The sequence below is a fragment of the Pipistrellus kuhlii genome, unplaced genomic scaffold (assembly GCF_014108245.1).
Source record: "Pipistrellus kuhlii isolate mPipKuh1 unplaced genomic scaffold, mPipKuh1.p scaffold_m20_p_2, whole genome shotgun sequence".
NCBI classification, from domain to species: domain Eukaryota; kingdom Metazoa; phylum Chordata; class Mammalia; order Chiroptera; family Vespertilionidae; genus Pipistrellus; species Pipistrellus kuhlii.
The window spans coordinates 113,785,347-113,804,061 of NW_023425515.1; positions in this window are offsets into that span (position 1 = coordinate 113,785,347).

An 18,715-nucleotide genomic window follows, 5' to 3' on the forward strand; every position below is an offset into this window, starting at 1 on the left:
TTTTAATTACCTGTGCTCTGCCCATGCACCAGAGGTGCACCATGAGGACTAATTATGTGCAAACAAAGTTGCCAAATGGGCAGTGGAAATAGAGGTTTCAATTATTTTTTAACAACCTATTTACCAGTTTTCTGATGGTTAGTATTTTTCGGGCTTATTGGTTCCTCATTGATAGCCCAGGCAAGAAACCAACAGAAAATTGATGGAGATCAAGGATGCATGGGCAATATTTTTCACTTCAGAGTGTGATTACAACCTCTGAGTTTTAAGGAGTTTTTAAACACAGGTGCAGAGGTTTATACTTGTTTGAGCACAGAGAGTACCCCATTTGGTAAAAATAAAATAAAATAAAATAAAAATGCAGCTCTCATTTGAGTGAGAGCTCTTGGCTTGTCATGGCATGAGTCTTGCTCAGAAGGCATAGAATATAACTAAGTCAGAGCATATCCCATTCAGGCAGTAATTAGTCATGCAAATGCTCTATCAGATAATACATAAAGAATATAAAGTAAGTTAAACCCTCTAATAAAGAAAATAAAAGCACTCTTTAAAAAAAGAATAGCAGTTACTTAGTATGGAGTACTGATGTATACATACATTATTTTTCCTAGAAGTAATATATATGATATTTGAAATGTAAATTTCATTTCCTCCTAAGATGTTTATAAACTTTCTATAGCTTCTTATATTTGAATAAGCTTTTGGGTATTATACTATACATCAGAAGTCATGGCACACATGGGAAGTATAAGCTAATTGATTATCAAATAAATGTTCATGTGAACACATAAAACTAATGTTTTATTTTGATAGCATCAATAAGAGTAGTTTTCCCTTAGTAGTGAGATGTATCATCAAATCTGAGTACTTAAAGAAAGAGATTACTCTTAGGATAATACAGGTCCCTTTTTTGTTTTTCTTTCTCCTTTTTATATGACTGAAATATTTTGTGATGTTTCAGTACTTCTCTTGGGTGGTAGATTATACCCAGGTGCTTAGTATGTTAGCAAAGTCTCGTTGTGCTTATTTCTGCTTTCTGGCAGGGGAAGCATGCTTCACTCTAGTGAACTTGGAATAGGAAATTAACCGCAGAACTCTGGTCCAGACCTTTTCTCAACGCTAGCTCTGCTATGTTCCTACTGTCAATCAGGAGGCAAACCATGACACAGCTTGTTTCCTGGGACTCTGTTTCTTGAGAGTAAATGCATCCCTTATTTCTGCTTTGGAGCCCTGTCTCTCCACACACACGCTTTCTCTTTTAGTCAATAATTTGTTTTATTGGTTACAGTGCGACTCCACCGTTTCAGGCTTTTCCACAGCCGAGCACAGCTGCTCGTGTTGGCTATTGATTCCATATGTTAGCTCAAAATTGTATAATAGTCTCTTCTAATAGTTGCCTTTGGCTTTTCCTCTCTCCCCACTCGGAAAAGTGCCCTCTGCCCCTGGCCTGGTATACCAATAACTAGAAATGGATCCTAATTATATCAACCATTTTTCACCATAAAAGCTCAAGTAGCTGTCTCATGTTAGAATAACTTGCAGTGGTTTTGGTTTTCATGGCTTCATGCTACTCTATGGAAAAAGCTTCAAAAAACCAACACTAAGTCTGTTGGCAGAAAGAAAATGTTGCAACTATGGAATGTTTAGTGACCTCTCACTATAAGGCAATTTTCTTATTAAATCAACGCATGAGAATTTAAGTGTCTATTCTCTCCAGTTATCTGCATATCTTCTCATTTTCTTCTCTCTTTCAGTCTTGTTCCTTTATTCATAACTGTGAGTTGCACATTCAAATTGTACATTAAGCACAGAATTTACTCCCGAAAAGACAACTTGGATAGCAGCAAGTGCATTTCCCCTCTGAAAGCTTTACAGAAGCTGCAAGCTGCTGCACACACTGGAAAACCCCAACAGTCCCTCGGAGAGGCTTTGCCTCAGACTCTGCGCATCTGAGTGATCCAGAAGCTCCTACTCTCCCACAAAGAGCCTTCGTGATGCTCTTTCCTAGTGCTCCAACAGCTTCTGTCTGAGGGAGAAATGAAACAAAACACTCTCTCTTGCTCTTTGAGCCAAGGTTGCTGAAATAACAAGGCATCTGATCCCACCTGGTCCAGGAGGAACTCTTCATCAGACATGTAAAACAAAGTTCTGATCTCTCACAACAGCCTTTCTAAACAAATCTCAATGAACAAAGGTCTGCAGCGTTCGAAGGAAGATCCCTGAGCCAGAATCAACCGGCTGAAAGAAAGGAAGGGAGCAGAAATTGAATGCAGTTTTGCAAGCAAAATTGGGAACTGGCAGATTTCCAAGATTTTAGAAAGGTTTAAGGAACCAAAGAATCCACATATTGGAATTAGCTTTTTTTGTTGTTGTTGTTGTTGTTTTTACTTATCCCTCCAGTTTCTGAATTCAAATCTTATGGATTTTTTTCTTTGCTATAGTCACTGCCACTTCCCATGTGTAGGTCTATTTCATCTCAAATCTAGATGAATAAATGATTTACTACACATGATTCTACCCTCAGTCCCTTTTAGTTACTGTCAATGGTGAGTAATCAGATTAGCCTTTACAAGATGTACGAATTGATATGCCACCGTTCTGCATAAAAACCCCACAAGTGTGTGTGTGTGTGTGTGTGTGTGTGTGTGTGTGTTGATGGAGGTGGCAGCAGGTTAAGAAAATCACCCAAAACCCAAAAGAGGCTGGGTTCAGTGTAAAGTCTCACATATTATCTGAATCATGCTAACCAGGGTAACATTTAAATCGGTGCTCCCATAAACAGTTCCTGTGTGTCTGATAGCTGACTGCACTGGCTATTCTCCCACTCTCACCTGTCCTGCTGTGCACAACATGCAGACTTAAACTTGCAAGCCAAACCATCTCATTTGAAGTCGGAATCTCTATAAGTTGGTCCTTGGCCCATGCAATTGCTGTATAACCATCCTGTGCAAACTTCCCTCCTGTCTTTGCTCATTTCATTGTTTCTACTCAAGTGTTAGCTAATACCAGCCATTTAAAAATAAATACAATCCTAATTAACAAGTAGGATAGTCTGTCATTTCACATTTGTTTTCTTAAGAATAGTGATCAAATCTAAAATGCTGACTGAACACTCTAAGTGGATCAGAGCACACAGTTCCTGAGGAACTCACAGATTCTCGGCCAAATAAAAAAAATATACATCATTCCACATTTTAATTCCCATAAGTTCTTACATTGCTCCTCCATCAGCGTTACCACAACTCTTCGTTAAACTTCAAGCACTTTAGCTTTTCTTTGTCATTGGGCACAAAAGGCTCAATCAACTCAATGCTTTTGCATGAGATGGGTACTTAATAAAGGGGTCATGAAATATATTGATTGAAGAATAACTATAGTGTAAGGATGCATTTTAAAAGTTATAGAATGTTTCAAAATTTGCATGAGCCTAAGATTCACCTGTTTTGAGAGTTTTGAAATTAGACATTATATCCACAAGGAAACTCTATAGTTCCATGAGAAGGAAGGCTGTTGTTGAGGGGGCCAACACGCATTAGATGTATAGCTGTATGCATGGCAGATGTGACATGCTTCTAACAGCAGAAACACACCAAAAGGCTCTTGTAATATTTTTAGAAAAATAAACCATTGAGAACCACTTTACTAAATATATATTCTGGTAAAAAAATGCTCATCTTGACCTTTCTAATGTATTATTCTCACTTCAATATATATATATATATTAGACAGGTTTTTCCATAAATAAGATAATTAAGGATCCTGCCCTTTCAATTTCAGAGAAATTTAAATTAAGCATTTTATGAGGCCATGTGTGTACAGTTTGAATCTACTAAAGAAGGAAATTGAACATTAAGCATTAACACCTTGCTTTCCCTCTACCACACCTTCCAAAGGCTCGCACACAGAGAACACTGTGATGGAGTGCCAACTTTCTGTGCCGCTTCGCATAGCCAGCTTACATTTAGGGCTCCTATTAACTTGAAAGAGAGTTCCAGGTGCATTAAAGTTCTGCTGAAGAAATGGAAATTTGGAAGCTTTATTATTAGCTTAGGCCATTTTCAACTCATGTGAATAAGAGATGGAGAAAAGTTATTAAAATTTCTTTCTTATAAGTAGTGCCCACAAGACTGATGTAAAACTGAACAAAGATGTGAGTGCCTATTTCTTTTTGTCTGACAAAACAATATGAGATTTTTTTTTAGTTTTTCATCAACAGGGGCTTCATCATGACTTTCAAAATGAATGTTAATATAGAGGTAAAACTTCAGATATTTAGCTCCTAGGTAACAGGAATGACTTGGCCTTAAGTAGTAAAAGTCTATTTGAACAAGTAAAAATGAAGAGTTATTCTGAACTCTACAAGAATAGCTCACAGAATCCAGGTAGGAGGTAAAACCAGAAACAAAAAAGTTACAGGACCCAACAGCTGATGATATCTCTGCTTTCTAAGTGTGCTTTGAGTCCTTTCTCTCCATCCATGGGGAGGCTGTTTTTTTCCAACAACGTCTGTACATACACAGCATTTATGTAGCTGCTGTGGTACCAAGTTTACTAGGTCTCTTAGTTCAAGGGAGAAGAAAAGCCACCTACTTTTTTGTGTTCAATCCAATCTTATATTCTAAGATATATAATTTGATTGGTGTGGTTCAAGGTTCAAGTCAAATAGCAAATCCTTATCAAAAATAGGAGTATTGTTATGTGGTACATATATGGTTGCATAAAATTTATCTTTCTTCCTTTCTTTTTCTTTTAAAGGTTTCATTGCCTATTTCAAAGGCAACCAGTGCCAAAAAGAAATTTGCACTTTGCTTAATCAGAAATGCTGCACAAGTACAGAAGTCTCTTTACATTCATCTCCTCCCCAAAACCTTTGTTTTATTTTTTTCTTTTATATCTTCTAGAACCTCTGGGCGCTGGTGTCTGCATTTTCCGCCTGTTATTCTCATTTCTTTTCTCATCTCCCATCCCTTTTGTCTCTCCCTTGTCCTTGTTAAGAAATGCAATGTTTCTCAAACTGGAGCTTACATCAGATCCACCTGGAAGAATGGTTAAAAAGCATATTGCTGTGCTCCCTCCTCCCCCCAAAATTCTGATTCAGTAAGTTTGGGGCAGAACCTGAGATTCTGCATTTTAACAAGTTCCCAGGTGATTCTTATGCTGCTAGTCTAGGATCCACACTTTAATATCTGTTGGACTAGCAGGCGTCTTCAAACTACGGCCCGCGGGCCACATGCGGCCCGCAGAGGAGTCTGATCCGGCCCGCCAGGTTTTTTGGGCAGTGAGCGCAGCCGAGGTGTTACAGTAGGAATTAGTAGTTCATATAGTCCGGCCCTCCAGCTCTCTGAGGGACTGTGATCTGGCCCCCACTTTAAAAAGTTTGAGGACCCCTGGAGAGAATTAAAAGAATTTACTGAGATTCAATCCCCTCATCTATCTATATATCATCTATATTTATATCTATATCTATATCTATATAATCTATATCTATCAATTAATCGATAGATATAGGTTATATAGATATAGATATAGATATAAATATAGATATAGATATAGACATATATGAAACCTTAATATGCAAATAGATCAAAGAGTGGATCAACTGAACAACCAGTCACTATTACTTGTGTTTACCACCAGGCGGCACACTCACAACATGGCAGGCATCAGCAGCAGGTGGCAGAGTGTGGAACATGGCAGGCATCAGCCTTGGCAGGATGGTGGAGCAGATGAGCAGGGCGCCAGACCAAGGCAGGGCACCAGTCACTGTCATCAGGGTGAGCCTCTGGTGGTTACTGAAAATTCTTTGTTCCCGGGCACCAGAGTTCTCACACCCACTCACACCCACCCAGACAGGGGCCCAGGGGTCTCGACAGGAGGGGCTGGGTGGGGGTATGGGGGATGGGCAGAAATCCACCCCTGTGCCCACCACAGCCTCATGGCCTACAGTTCCTTTCATGGTGCAGGATTTCCGTGCACTGGTTCCCTAGTTAAATTATAAAGGATTATCCTCAATTTAGCTCTGTTTTTCAGGTTCGTCATCAACAACAACTACTGGTTTAGAAACTATTGTATTAAAGTGAGTAAATCTATCAGCAATATTAAGACACATCAAATATTTCATTAAATAAATAGGACAAAGCTATCTTTAGATCATGGTATAGTTGGCTATTCCTTCCATTGTCTAGGGGCATCATACTTCAGTTAAATCAGGTGTTGTTTTTTTTTTGTCAGCTGTAAGCAAGAATGATAAATACCATCTCTACTTTGCAGAGTATTGTAGGAATTCAAATGGGCAATACATATGTAAATTTGAAAGTGCTAATAAATATTAAATATATGGTTTATTTCTAATGTGCTTCCAGCATCTGGTTCTTAGTGTGTGGGTTCCATGAATCTTCTTCATGAGGGCCAGCCCTCAGTTCTTCTTCTTCTCTCCTGACTATTCTACCTTAGGAGAATTTCTGACAATCCACTAGTATTTTCCAGAGTTGTTCCACTCCTAGATTTTGACTATATTCATCCCTCAATCCACTTTTCTAGTCCTCTGTAACCTTGGTCTTCCTTAAGTTGATAATTTTTTCTTCTCGATGTTTATTTCATTTCTTGTCAGGACTACTGCTTTGGTTTCTCTCCCTTGAGTCCTCTCTACACAGCAGCCACCGTGATCTTTTTCCGACACAGTGAGGAGGTGTAACTCCCCTGCTCAAACTCTTTAATATAAACTTTTCATTGCTGTAAGGTCCACAAGATCTTATATAATTTGGGTCTTGCCTTATTTCTCCAAAGTCACTCTATATCAACCTTCTTGCACTTTGTGACCCACTTAACCTCACTTCTGTTTCTGGAACAAAATAAGGCCTTTCCGTATTCAGCTCTCCCTCACCTGGAAAATTATTGTTCCAGCTTTTGCCATAAGAGACTCTTTTCTACCCTTGTGTCTCAGTTCAGTGTCACCTCCTCAGACATTTCCTCTATGATATCACCATGCTCATTTCCTCTCTAGATCATGTGTTTTTATTTATTTTCTCTGTTTCTTTATTTACTTTGAGCTTCCCTACTAGACTCTTGAAAGAAGCTATCAATTTAGTAAGTCACAGCGGCCACTCAGTGCAGAAAGATGAAAAGATGACTATTCCTCTCAACTAGATAGCCATATAGACTATCTCCTCATCTTAAGTATTACTTTCACTGTATCACTTTCTATATAAAGAGTTTCCCTCTCCCTCTTCCTCTTCCTCTCCCTCTTCCTCTCTTCTCCCATCCAAGTACTAACCAGGCCCGACCCTGCTTAGCTTCTGAGATCAGACGAGATCGGGCGCGTTCAGGGTGGTATGGCCGCAGACTTCCTCTCTTCTCCCTCTCCTTTTTCCTCCCCCTCTCCTTCTTCCTCTCCTATTCTTTCCTCTCCTCTCCCTCTCCCTCTCCCTGTCCCTGTCCGTGTCCGTGTCCCTGTCCCTCTCCCTCTCCCTCTCCCTCTCCCTCTCCCTCTCCCTCTCCCTCTCCCTCTTCCTCTTCCTTTCCCTCTCCCTCTCCCTCTCTGTCTTTCCATCTCCCTCTCCCTCTCCCTCTCCCACTCTTTCTCCCTCTTACAAGTAGCATATCTAGTATAAACTCCCACAGGTCTTCAATGTGAGGGTGAGGGTTAAAAACTGATTTCGAAGTTTTTAACTCTTTGACTTTTAGCAAATCATATAACTTTTGTAAGCTTAGATTTTCTCTCCTCAATGGAGAAAAATTCATGGGTTATAGTGAGATTTGAATTCAAGTGATATATGTAAATTCTTTAGCATGCTGCTACCAAGCTCAGAATGAGGGCTAAATGGAATTTAGCTACATACTAGCATACATATCTGCTTAAAATTCAAATCTCCCAGCCTGGCTGGGTATGGCTTAGTGGTTGAGCATTGACCTATCAACCAGGAGGCACGGTTTGTTTCTTGTCAGGGTACATGCCTGGGTTGCAAGCTCGATCCCCAATAGGGGGCATGCAGGAGGCAGCCCATCAATATGACTATCATCAATGATGTTTCTATATCTCTCTCCCGCTCCCTTTCTCTCTGAAATCAATAAAAATATATTTTAAAAACCAAGTTTCTCCACCATTCTGGAGCCAGTTACACTTCTTCTCTAGTTGCACATCACTTCTGCTGTGTTGGCTCATGTTCTTCCCTGACCTAAGCAGTAATAGCCTCTTTCCTGTGTTTTTTGTTTGTTTGTTTTTCCCTAAATTAAATTCATCCTTACACAGCTTAAATGCTGTTTCCACTCTAAAGATACCCGGAACCCACAATGATCATCCCCAGCTGAAGTCTGACAATTTGGTCAATGGGAAGGAGAGAAATAGTTTTTGTTTGGTTTGGTTTGGTTTTGGGAATGAGGGGAGGTAATAAAGTTTTATCAGTTTCTAATTTTTTACTTTGTATCAGGTTCAACACAAGAAGATATTTCCATTTGTTTTATTTTATGTTGCATCAGTAAGTCTTCACAATAGTCCTGCTTTATGGATACTATTCTCCCTGGTTTCCAGATGAGAAATTGTGGCTCAGGAAATGAGGGGATGAGCTAATAAGTGACTCCAGCCCAGTTCTAACCCAGGCTTTAATGATAAATATAAAGAAATCCATCACCTAATTATAAGGTTTCATGGTTAAAAATAAAATAAATAAAACAAGCTAGTTTAGTGGAGAGTCAAAATGCCACAACAAAATTCCCAATAGCAGAGAACAATCTAGAGTCAGGTTAGGTCATTAGACTGTGGTTACACACACACACACACACACACACACACACACACACACACACACATTGACTGTAGATAAGCAGAGGATCTAATCCAGAATGAAGACAAGAGCGCAGGAGTTTAGAGTTAGATTTCTAAGCCAAAGGCAGGACAATAACAGAGTTAAGAGGAAGCAGCAGGCCTTGGCCTTCCACACTGGCACAAGACGGGAAGAAGGGGCTCCTCGAGTCACTAATGCCCTGGCTCTACTTCCCTGCTGAACCTCAGGTCATTTGAATCGCTTCTCAGTTTGGGCTTTACAATTTAGAGCTGATGGACTGTTAAAAAATGATAATGTGACTTTAAAAGAAACCCACCTACCCTTTTATATGGTTGAGAATCTGCTGTGCAGAGGTTCCCCATGTGTTCTAAAGTGTTTGATAGCAAAGTTGAAGCTAGAGTTTGAGCGCGTTAGTGCTTGGTGCAGTGCCTTCCTTTTCTAGGCTGGTGCCTTGCACTGGGATATGAATATGTGGGCAGCGGAACTGAGGATGGAGAAGCCACCAAATCAAAAGATAAAGGAAGGGAAAGCAACACAAAGAAGAGAGAAAGCTGAGAGTGAGAAAAGAGAAAGGTGGACAGGTGTGTGAGGTCTAGGGTTATGGTAATGGGGCAGCAATGAAACTAGCAATGGGATGTTTTGTGTGCTGAACTCAAACCAACTGGGGGGGAAAAATCACACAAACAGCTTTGAGTTCTATCGGTGGATTTCATCACTATGTGCACATTTGAGTCATCTGGAGAAATCATTAAAATGCCATTTTTCTGCACTCAACGGAATACTCATTGACTTAGTCCAGTTTGGAGTTCAGATGTTAGAGTGTTTGTTCTTTTTAAAAATTGATTTCAGAGAGGAAGGGAGAGGGAGAGAGAGTCATTGATTGGCTGCCTCCTGCACAACCACTACTGGAGATGGAGTCCACAACCCGGGCATGTGCCTTGACTGGGAATCAAAACGTGACCTCTTGGGTAATAGGTAGATGTTCAACAACTGAGCCACACCGGCCAGGCCAGATGTTATAATTTTAACATTCCCTAGGTGATTCTAATGACAAGCCAGTGAAAACTTTTGAGAATAGGGGACACTAGCCCAGTAACTCTAAAAGTTTAATTCTGGGACCAATAGCATTAGTATCAACTGAAAATTTGTTGAAAAAATGCAAATTTCAGCCCCATTCTAGGAATATCAAGTCCAGAATCTCTAGAGTGGTGGCCCAGGGACTGTGTAAACAAAGCCTCTGACTAATTTGAATCAACTGGAAACTTGGGAGATGCTGCTTATGCCAGGAGCCATACTGTTTAGTCAAGCTGTTGCTAAACTGATGCATTTTATATTTAATAAGGTCAGGGCATATTTCTTCTCCTTATTCCAAAGTTTTTTTTAAAAGCCTTCATTAAAATTTTAGATGACATCATCAGAAAGAAAACTAATGGACTCTGCAATTGAAGGTACTTTATCTGTAGAATGCCTCCCTAAAAATGTTAATTTCCTGAGATCAGAAGTAGATATGTGACTTTGACCTTATCCTTTGAACAAGGGGGTTAGTTATAAGTCAACTGTAGTTTCTCCTGCCTTTGAGATCTATATACTGTTTCTTAAAACCTATATCCTATGGATTTTCATTATATAATAACTTATTTAAACAACTTACATCTCTTTGGGTGTCTCTAGAAAACTACTAGGAAACTTCAGTTACTACAGAATGATGAAGTAAGCTGTTATAAAAGAATACATTTCAAGGGGAGAATTTCGTAAGTGTACTTTTAGGCATCACTTAAGGTGCTAATTTCAATCACATCAAGGCCTTTTAATTTTCTAGTTCTTAAAAACTTTTTAAGAAATATAAACAGTATTAGAAAAATTTCAATGTAAATCTGTGTTTGAAGTGAATCAAGTGCATACAAATCATTACTTCATTTTAAAATCTCTTGACATTGTTGTTTTCACATGACTTTCTCTAAATTATAATGTTTGATGGTACCATCTCCTAGTTCCCTGAGACAAACACATCAAAGTGCATAACTGATGCAATATAAATTATTCTATTAAAAAGTTATATATTGTCTTAGATTCTTTAGCAAACCCACAGACACATGTTCGATCCTATTAAATTTTCCATTGGTGAACTTTTTAAAAAACTTATCTCTGTATTCTACTGTCTCTTCAGCTGCTTTAGTACTAGGTTTTATGTTCCCTTAATTAATGCAAAAAAAAAATTTGCTCTTTAAGTTTACTTTTCCTTGAGTTGAGTAGCAACTCTCTTGAATTCTTTTTTTTTTATTTTTTTTTTTTACTTTTTCTGATTTGAAAGACAATCTTCAAGGATTAAAGATACTAAGTAATATAATGCTCTTATATAAATCACATAAATATCAATTTTCTAAAATGAAAGTCAGATAAAAGAAAATATTTTATAGAATGCTTATGTAGTAAGATGAACTTAGTATTCTTCATCTATTAATACAAAAAGAGGTAAAATGCAAACATAAAATTAGCACAAGAAATTAATCCAAATTATGTGTTGGGTGAGATGGTTTGGTGGTCAGTCTGAAACTGAGATGAATAGACTAGAGGGATTTAATGCATTCCAGACTGGAGTACTGCTTTCTTAGACTTGTCCTCCTCTCAGATGTCTCCATTCACGTTAACTACTTTATAGAATGGGCATGTTGGCCTTTTGGATAAAAGTGGGATGATGTACCTAATGGACAAATGTTGGTTCTATAATACATTTTTGTTGAATTTGATTCTGATAAACATGATCCTTGCCTTTGAAAATTTTAAACTTCCAGAGAAAGAAATGGTCAGCAAGGTATCCCTGTGGTGACCTCATCATTCCTTTTGTTTGTTTATTTAACAAATCTATTTAAGCCCCACCCTAAGTGCCAGGGTCTGTGCCAAGTGCTCAGTTCCTACCCTAACCCAAAGACAGGAAATTAAAGTTATAATTGTACTTTAATTCCTCTTGCGGGCACACCGGGCCTCTAAGAAGCTTAGTGCAGCCACCACACAGCAAACGATATCAAAGGACAATGCTAATCTTCTATTTCATTGTAGCAAGGCAAGGGAGAGTGTTCAGGTAGTCCACCATACTCAAGAAACAATTCTCTCAACTTCTATATTGCTATGGACTGAAAATTATTTCCACAGAATTATTTCATTCCAGAATGATCTCTCCCTCCCCACACCTTGCTATGTGTCTTTGCTACTCCTTTCATCCAGTGGTGGAGTTTATTGCTCTATTTCTCAGTTCCAGATTGGACTTGTGACTGCTTTGGCAGACAAAATGTGTCAGAAATGACATGGTACAAATTCCAAGGGTAGAACTTACACTTGGGACACCCTTAGAAATGCATTTAGTTTTCACCTCTTTCATCTCTTTTAATCCACCATATAAGTAAACAAGTCTAGCTTCTTGGAGAACAAATAACCAAGGTGCACCAACAGCTATCTATGTGAATAAAGCATCTTGGACCTACCAGCCCAGCTGATTCTCCAGCTACTTCCTATATCCTTGTGAGTGAGCCCAGGCAAAACCAGCAGAGAAACTGCCCAGAAAACACACAGAATATATCTGCTTTGTAATAATATCTGCTTATCAGCTTTGTAATATCAGTTGCATATATCCTTATATTTACTCAAAGGGATCCCTCTGAAATCAGTCTCTCCTGCCACAAATCCTCATTTATTTTGGACCATAGCTACCAATTACAAATGCTTCTACAACACAATTTTTTAATGAGAAAAATCAAGGCTGTGGGGTGTGTGTGTGTGTGTGTGTGTGTGTGTGTGTGTGTGCATACGTGCACACGTGCATGTGTGCATACATACATGCATGCATATGAATATACATGTGAGAGTAGGTGCTTACACTGTAAATTAGAGAATGTGAGAGACATGGTGGGTTTACAAAGTTCAGATAAGTTTTGAGAGGTGACAATAGTCGTGATCTACTCTTCCTCTCCAACATTGCTCCAGGGTTGAAAGTAGCAAATAATCATTCTTATCAAGTCAAATAGAGTCTTCCAGGAAGGTGTTAAACATCCTAATCTACTTTAAGACTAGTCAAGGGTCTAAAGCCATTATTAAGAGCAGTAACAGCAGGTTAGATGAAAACTTGCAAAACATGTGCTATAGCAGCATCAACTTTCTATGAAAGGTGAAGTCCATTTGCACTTCTTATTTAGCCAATGAGAATGAGTCAATTGCTTAATGGATAATTTTAACTTGATTTCCAAAAAGTGGATTAAGTCATTGAACAACTTTAACACACAGCAGAATAGTTGGTGTAGTATTTGGGAAAGAAACCAGAGCCAGGTCTGTCAGCAACTTAAGATGGAAAATTCCTATTAGTCAACCTATCAATAAGGCTTCATTATTAAACAACATTCTAATGGCTTGGCTTCAGTGCTGACACGCTGCAGGCATTTGCACTGTTGTAGGCTTGCTGATAGGCCTCGTGCTGTTAGTCCACTTTGTTAAATAGAAGTTGATTTTATATTTAGCTGTGCATGGAGTGTGCAGATGAAACAAATCACTTCTATAAGCTCAACAAGATGAATAGTTGCTGTTGAAAGCTAGCAAGAAGCCGGATGCAAGATTAATATGCAGTCCCAAGTTCCACTTCCCACAATTTTTATTGATTGTGTGAAAAAGTACTGAAATTCATGATTTCTTAGGTGAGTGAGATTGAAACTCTTGCATAGCTATAGTAGATGTAATTTCTCTGAAATGAATCATTTGTCTACAAATATAGCTGTTCGTTTGGGACCACGTGCAATGAATTCTATGATGAGAACAGAAGCATTTTGATGGCACGCTTTGCCACAAGTGCCCCGTTCCCAGCCTCAGTTCTCTGTGTTCTTTGGTCTTTGTGAAATTGTCTTCCTGAGAGAATTTTCTAAATGTCCCCAGCTGCCATGGTCCACATACCAGGGCTTATTTGGAGTTTGTCTTTCCATTCCCACAAACCACAAAAGATTAAATATTGACATATTGTAGAAGATCTCTCTACTAACATCTGAATGACATTCCAGCTATTTTGACATAACATTCCATCTTCTTTCAGTAAGCTTGAGGAAGAGAGAGAGAGGATATTAAAGTCTGCCCTTAATTATTTTACTTTTATAACCTAGACCTAGATTTTGGAAGAACAAGAGAAAGGATTAGCTCAGGTTTGGTTAGGGGCATATATTCCAATTCTGTTACTACTCAGTAATTTTAGAAAATATATAGATACATTTAATCTAGTATGCTTAGATAGTATTCTTTCTATTGAAAATCCATTGTTTTAGAAAATTCTTGAATTCAATTATCATATTAAATATTAATTTGGTGGGGTCCATGACCCAGTATCCTTTCCCATGATTTGGTTATATGGTATAATGCCAGAGAATATTGGTGGAATGATTGCTTTCCCCTCATATTTTTTCTTTTACAATGATGGTATTTGATTCAGAGCTTCACTGCGTCAATGAAGGCTCAAACCTGTTATGTATATAGAGTCCCTTGATTCTTCAGATTAACCAACTTTTGCAATAAATTCAGGATTTGTTTTTCCTAAAATGTCCATTGCATACACTGTGAAACTTGAAGTTCAAACTATTCCTTTGGCTGAAAGTCCTGCTAAGGTCACATTTTTCCTGAAGTTTCAGCTTTGACTATGTAACAGTTTTATTCTAAGGCCTGACTTCTAAAAGTAGTATTGAGACATAGTGATCATAGCTCCTATATTTCCTATAGAATAAGTTCACTTCTGTTTTACTTTAGATGATAGCATTTTTGAACCCTCTAATTGTATAGCACATTTATGGTTTCTCTGAGGCCTAGATACCAATGCAGATTTCAAAGTTAATGATAATCAGTTCTGACAAGTGAGATAAGACACTGAAATAAGAAGATGAGACTTAAAAAAAACCAGTGATGGTGCATTAGCATCTCTTCTCATGCTTTTGGAGGGTGGTTAGTGCTTCTTGAATGTGAGTCAGAGGAGGTATGGATATGAGAAACCATTATCACTCCACATGAGAAATAGCTGCTGAAGAGCAGCTGCTTGGAGCAGTCTGGCACTGCTGCACAGGAAGAGCTGAGCATGGCTGATCTGTACTGGAGGCTCACTTGGTCTCTTAACTCGGCAGGAGGTGATTGAATGGTACACTGAATCTCCTCTGGAGATGAACATCTCTGTGGACCATGAGCACTGTGATTTGGATTAGAGATTTTTCTGATAGCATTTCCCACTTCAGCCTCTGTTCTCCCCTACTTTTCTCCTCCTCAATTCATAATAGAATTTGAAGAATGTACCTATGCTTTAGCACTCTGATTCCCAAAATTACTAAAGCCGATATTCTAACTAATGCATATTTAAAATCTAACTATTTATTTGGTTGGTTTAGTGGTCCCTTGATTTCTTATTACTGAATGTCATTACAAAAATAATAATAAAATACCATTTCTTACAATATTTTTAATACTGAAATTGTGAATATATTATAACTAGAGGCCCAGTGCATGGATTCCTGCACAGGTGGGTCCCTCGGTCTGTCCTGTGGGGATCAGGCCAAAACCAGCTCTTCTACATCCCCTGAGGGGTCCTGGGTTGTAAGAGGGCAGTTCTCAGGTGATGCAGCCTGGAATCGGCCCTCTTCTCTCTAGTTCCAGGTGCGTTCCCCGAGAACTGCGACTGCCAAGTCACCACAGCTTGGCAACTCCTGCATTGAGCGCCTGCCCCCTGGTGGTCATTGCACATCACAGCTATCAGTCAGATGGTTGAATGGTCTGTTGGTTGCTTAGGCTTTTATAAATATAAATACCCTTTCTTAAATGGGACCTCACATGAAGACATTTTAGTTCAGCTTGATGTTGCTGAAAAATCTTGCCTCCTCTCTACTCTCTACATTAATTATGTATTAAAATTAAACTATATTTTAGGAAGATTTGTCCACCTAAAGATTTGAAAAACATTGGGCAGTATAAAAATCATCTAAAAGCTTGCTTTTTCCCCATATTGTCTTAGTGTGCATCTCTGCAGGGTTCTAAATGACTGGTTTAAATGGGCCACTGTTTACATGGCTGAAAGATGAATCGTGCTTGTTTAGGCACACATTTATAGGAAATGAATAGGCACTTGTATACAAATAATAGGTGTGCTTTAGTTGTAGAGACAAAAGACAAATATAAATGCACAATGTAAATCTGACCTAGGAGATTTCTAATTTTCCAAAAACACAATTTTCACAAATGTCACATTGAATGCTCTTCATGCTCATGTTGTTAATAAAAACATGTTGCTTTGTTATTTGATTAAACTAAGATTACTGCTTTCACTTGGTTATGTGTTTATATGCTTATATTAATATTATGCACAGATATGTATAATCTATATTGTATATATAATATATAACATCAATATATAATATATATATATATTTTAAATATATTTTATTGATTTTTTACAGAGAAGAAGGGAGAGATAGAGAGAGCTAGAAATGTCAATGAGAAAGAAACATCAACCAGCTGCCTCTTGCACACCCCCTACTGGGGATGTGCCTGCAACCAAGGTACATGCCCTTGACTGGAATCGAACCTGGGACCTTTCAGTCTGCAAACTGATGCTCTACCACTGAGTCAAACCGGTTTTGGCTATATAAAATATATTTGATTGATTCAGGACCCATCATTATATTTAAAATATAGGGAAATATAAAACATTCAATGAAAAAAAATTATGTATAAATCCTGTGCTATAACCTAGTCAAGAGGAATCTACTCCAATTATCTCCCTCTCTGTCCCATGTTGCTTCTTTCTACAATATTTAGTAGCATGGGAACCATCACAGAAAATGAAAAATAACTGTGGCCCCTTATAAACCCAATGATGTTAACTTATAATTATCACACAAGAGATTGTTGTGCAAATCTGTACCACTTTGTCTGACTCTGGGTTGGAGGACAGTAGTACTAAAAATGCTAATTTAAAACCCATTAAACAAACACACACACACACATTTAGAATTAACTGATCTCTCTCTCTCTCTCTCTCTCTCTCTCTCTCTCTCTCTCTCTCTCTCCACACACACACACACACACACACACACACACACACAACATGAACAGAAGCCAGTGGAGAGATCAAGTGTGAGCCTTTCTGCTACACAAAATTTATCAGCCATTAAACAAATAATTGCTTTATTATAGAAGCTTGTTCTAATTAAACATTAGTCACACACTCTCCCTTGACCTCTGCTTCCTGAGTTAAAATGCACCATCCTGAAAAGCTTACTTTATGCATTTTGTAATTATAAAAAGTTCCCAGAAAACTATGGTTTTATTGTGTTGTTGCTTTTTGAAAAGGAAAATATATATATATATATATATATATATATATATATATATATATATATATACACATACATCTGTGTATATGCATAAATTTATATGTGCGAAGATACATGATTGTTTTACAACCTTTTTGCAGTCATATTCCAAAAAGCACAAGAGATGAGAGAATATGGGTGATGCTGGGAAAGAGAGGCTGGAGAAAGGAAAACAATAGGTACAAATTTCTACCAGTTTCCTCAGGCATCCATAGCAGCTGCTTAATGATACATGTATCATTATATCCTGGAGTAGTTGGAGGGCAGAAACAGACTTGATTACACTACAGACAATTGTTTCACAATAATTCTGGGCCATTTTTCATTAGCTGTCTCCCCTCACAGCAAAACACAGGGTAATTTTTTTAAGAAACAAAACAAAACAAGATACCCTTATACCAGGGGAAGGTTGTCCAGCAGTTAAAGATTTTTAATAATTCATCATGCGAAACATTTTAAGCTAAATGCTAAATTTCTCAAGTATGACAACAAAGATGAGCAGGAAAAAAAGAAAACAGAGCTTAACTCAATTTTAAAAAACAATAGGGTAGATAAAAGAAATTGCATTCTCACTTTTCATGATTGAACTATACATTCTTTTTATTACCTTGCTTTGTCTGACAGGCTTTGTCACTACTAGATGGAATGAAAAAAGGTTGTTTTGAGTAAATTGATTAAGAAGTTGATTTCTTTTTAAAAGATGCATAGAAAACTATCTCCTGATTGTCATTTAAGTAGTTTCACATATCAGCTAACTGGCATCATGCCAAAGCCTGCTTTGGAATTTTCTTTTAAGGAAGATGAATAATTTCAGGCAATATGTACTAGTATGTCTTTCAAAAAGCAACGTTAGATACATTAGGACTTTATTTTTACTTGAGATCATAATAATAATAAGTAACAGTTTTAAGGAACTATGTCTCAACTGGCTACACTATCAGAGTACTTCATGTGGAGGTGCTTATCTGATCATCACGACTACCCTCTGAGAAAGGCACCCAGGCCTCTCCCACATAATAGACTAAGTTGGGGCTTTCAATCCATCTTATGCATGGCCCCCTCAGCAGTCTGGTGAGGCCCTTGGAATTCTTCTCAGAATCATATGTTAAATGTATAAAATACATATTTGGTAAGATTACCAAGAAAATCAATTTTATTGAGATAGTTAACAATATTCTCAAATTATTATATAGCTATAGGTAAATTCATTAATGTATTCAATAAGAATACCTATGTGGGAAGTCTAATAACAACATTTCAAAGCAGTGATAAATATAAGCAGAATTTTAAGATAACTTCAACAACTCTAATGGAATAGACCCCTGTGATTTCTACAGCTGACATAGTCACAATGAATCTCATTCTAATGTGACTTTTTTGTCTACCAACATAATCAATGGGAATCCTAACTTTTGGTTAAGCATTAGTGAAAATGAAAATGTACTCTTTTGTCCATGCAAGTTCATAGACCCCAAATTATAAATGTTAATAGCCTCATTTCATGCCCCACCGTATATTAAACTCAGAGATAAAGTAAATTAAACATCAGATTCATTAAAA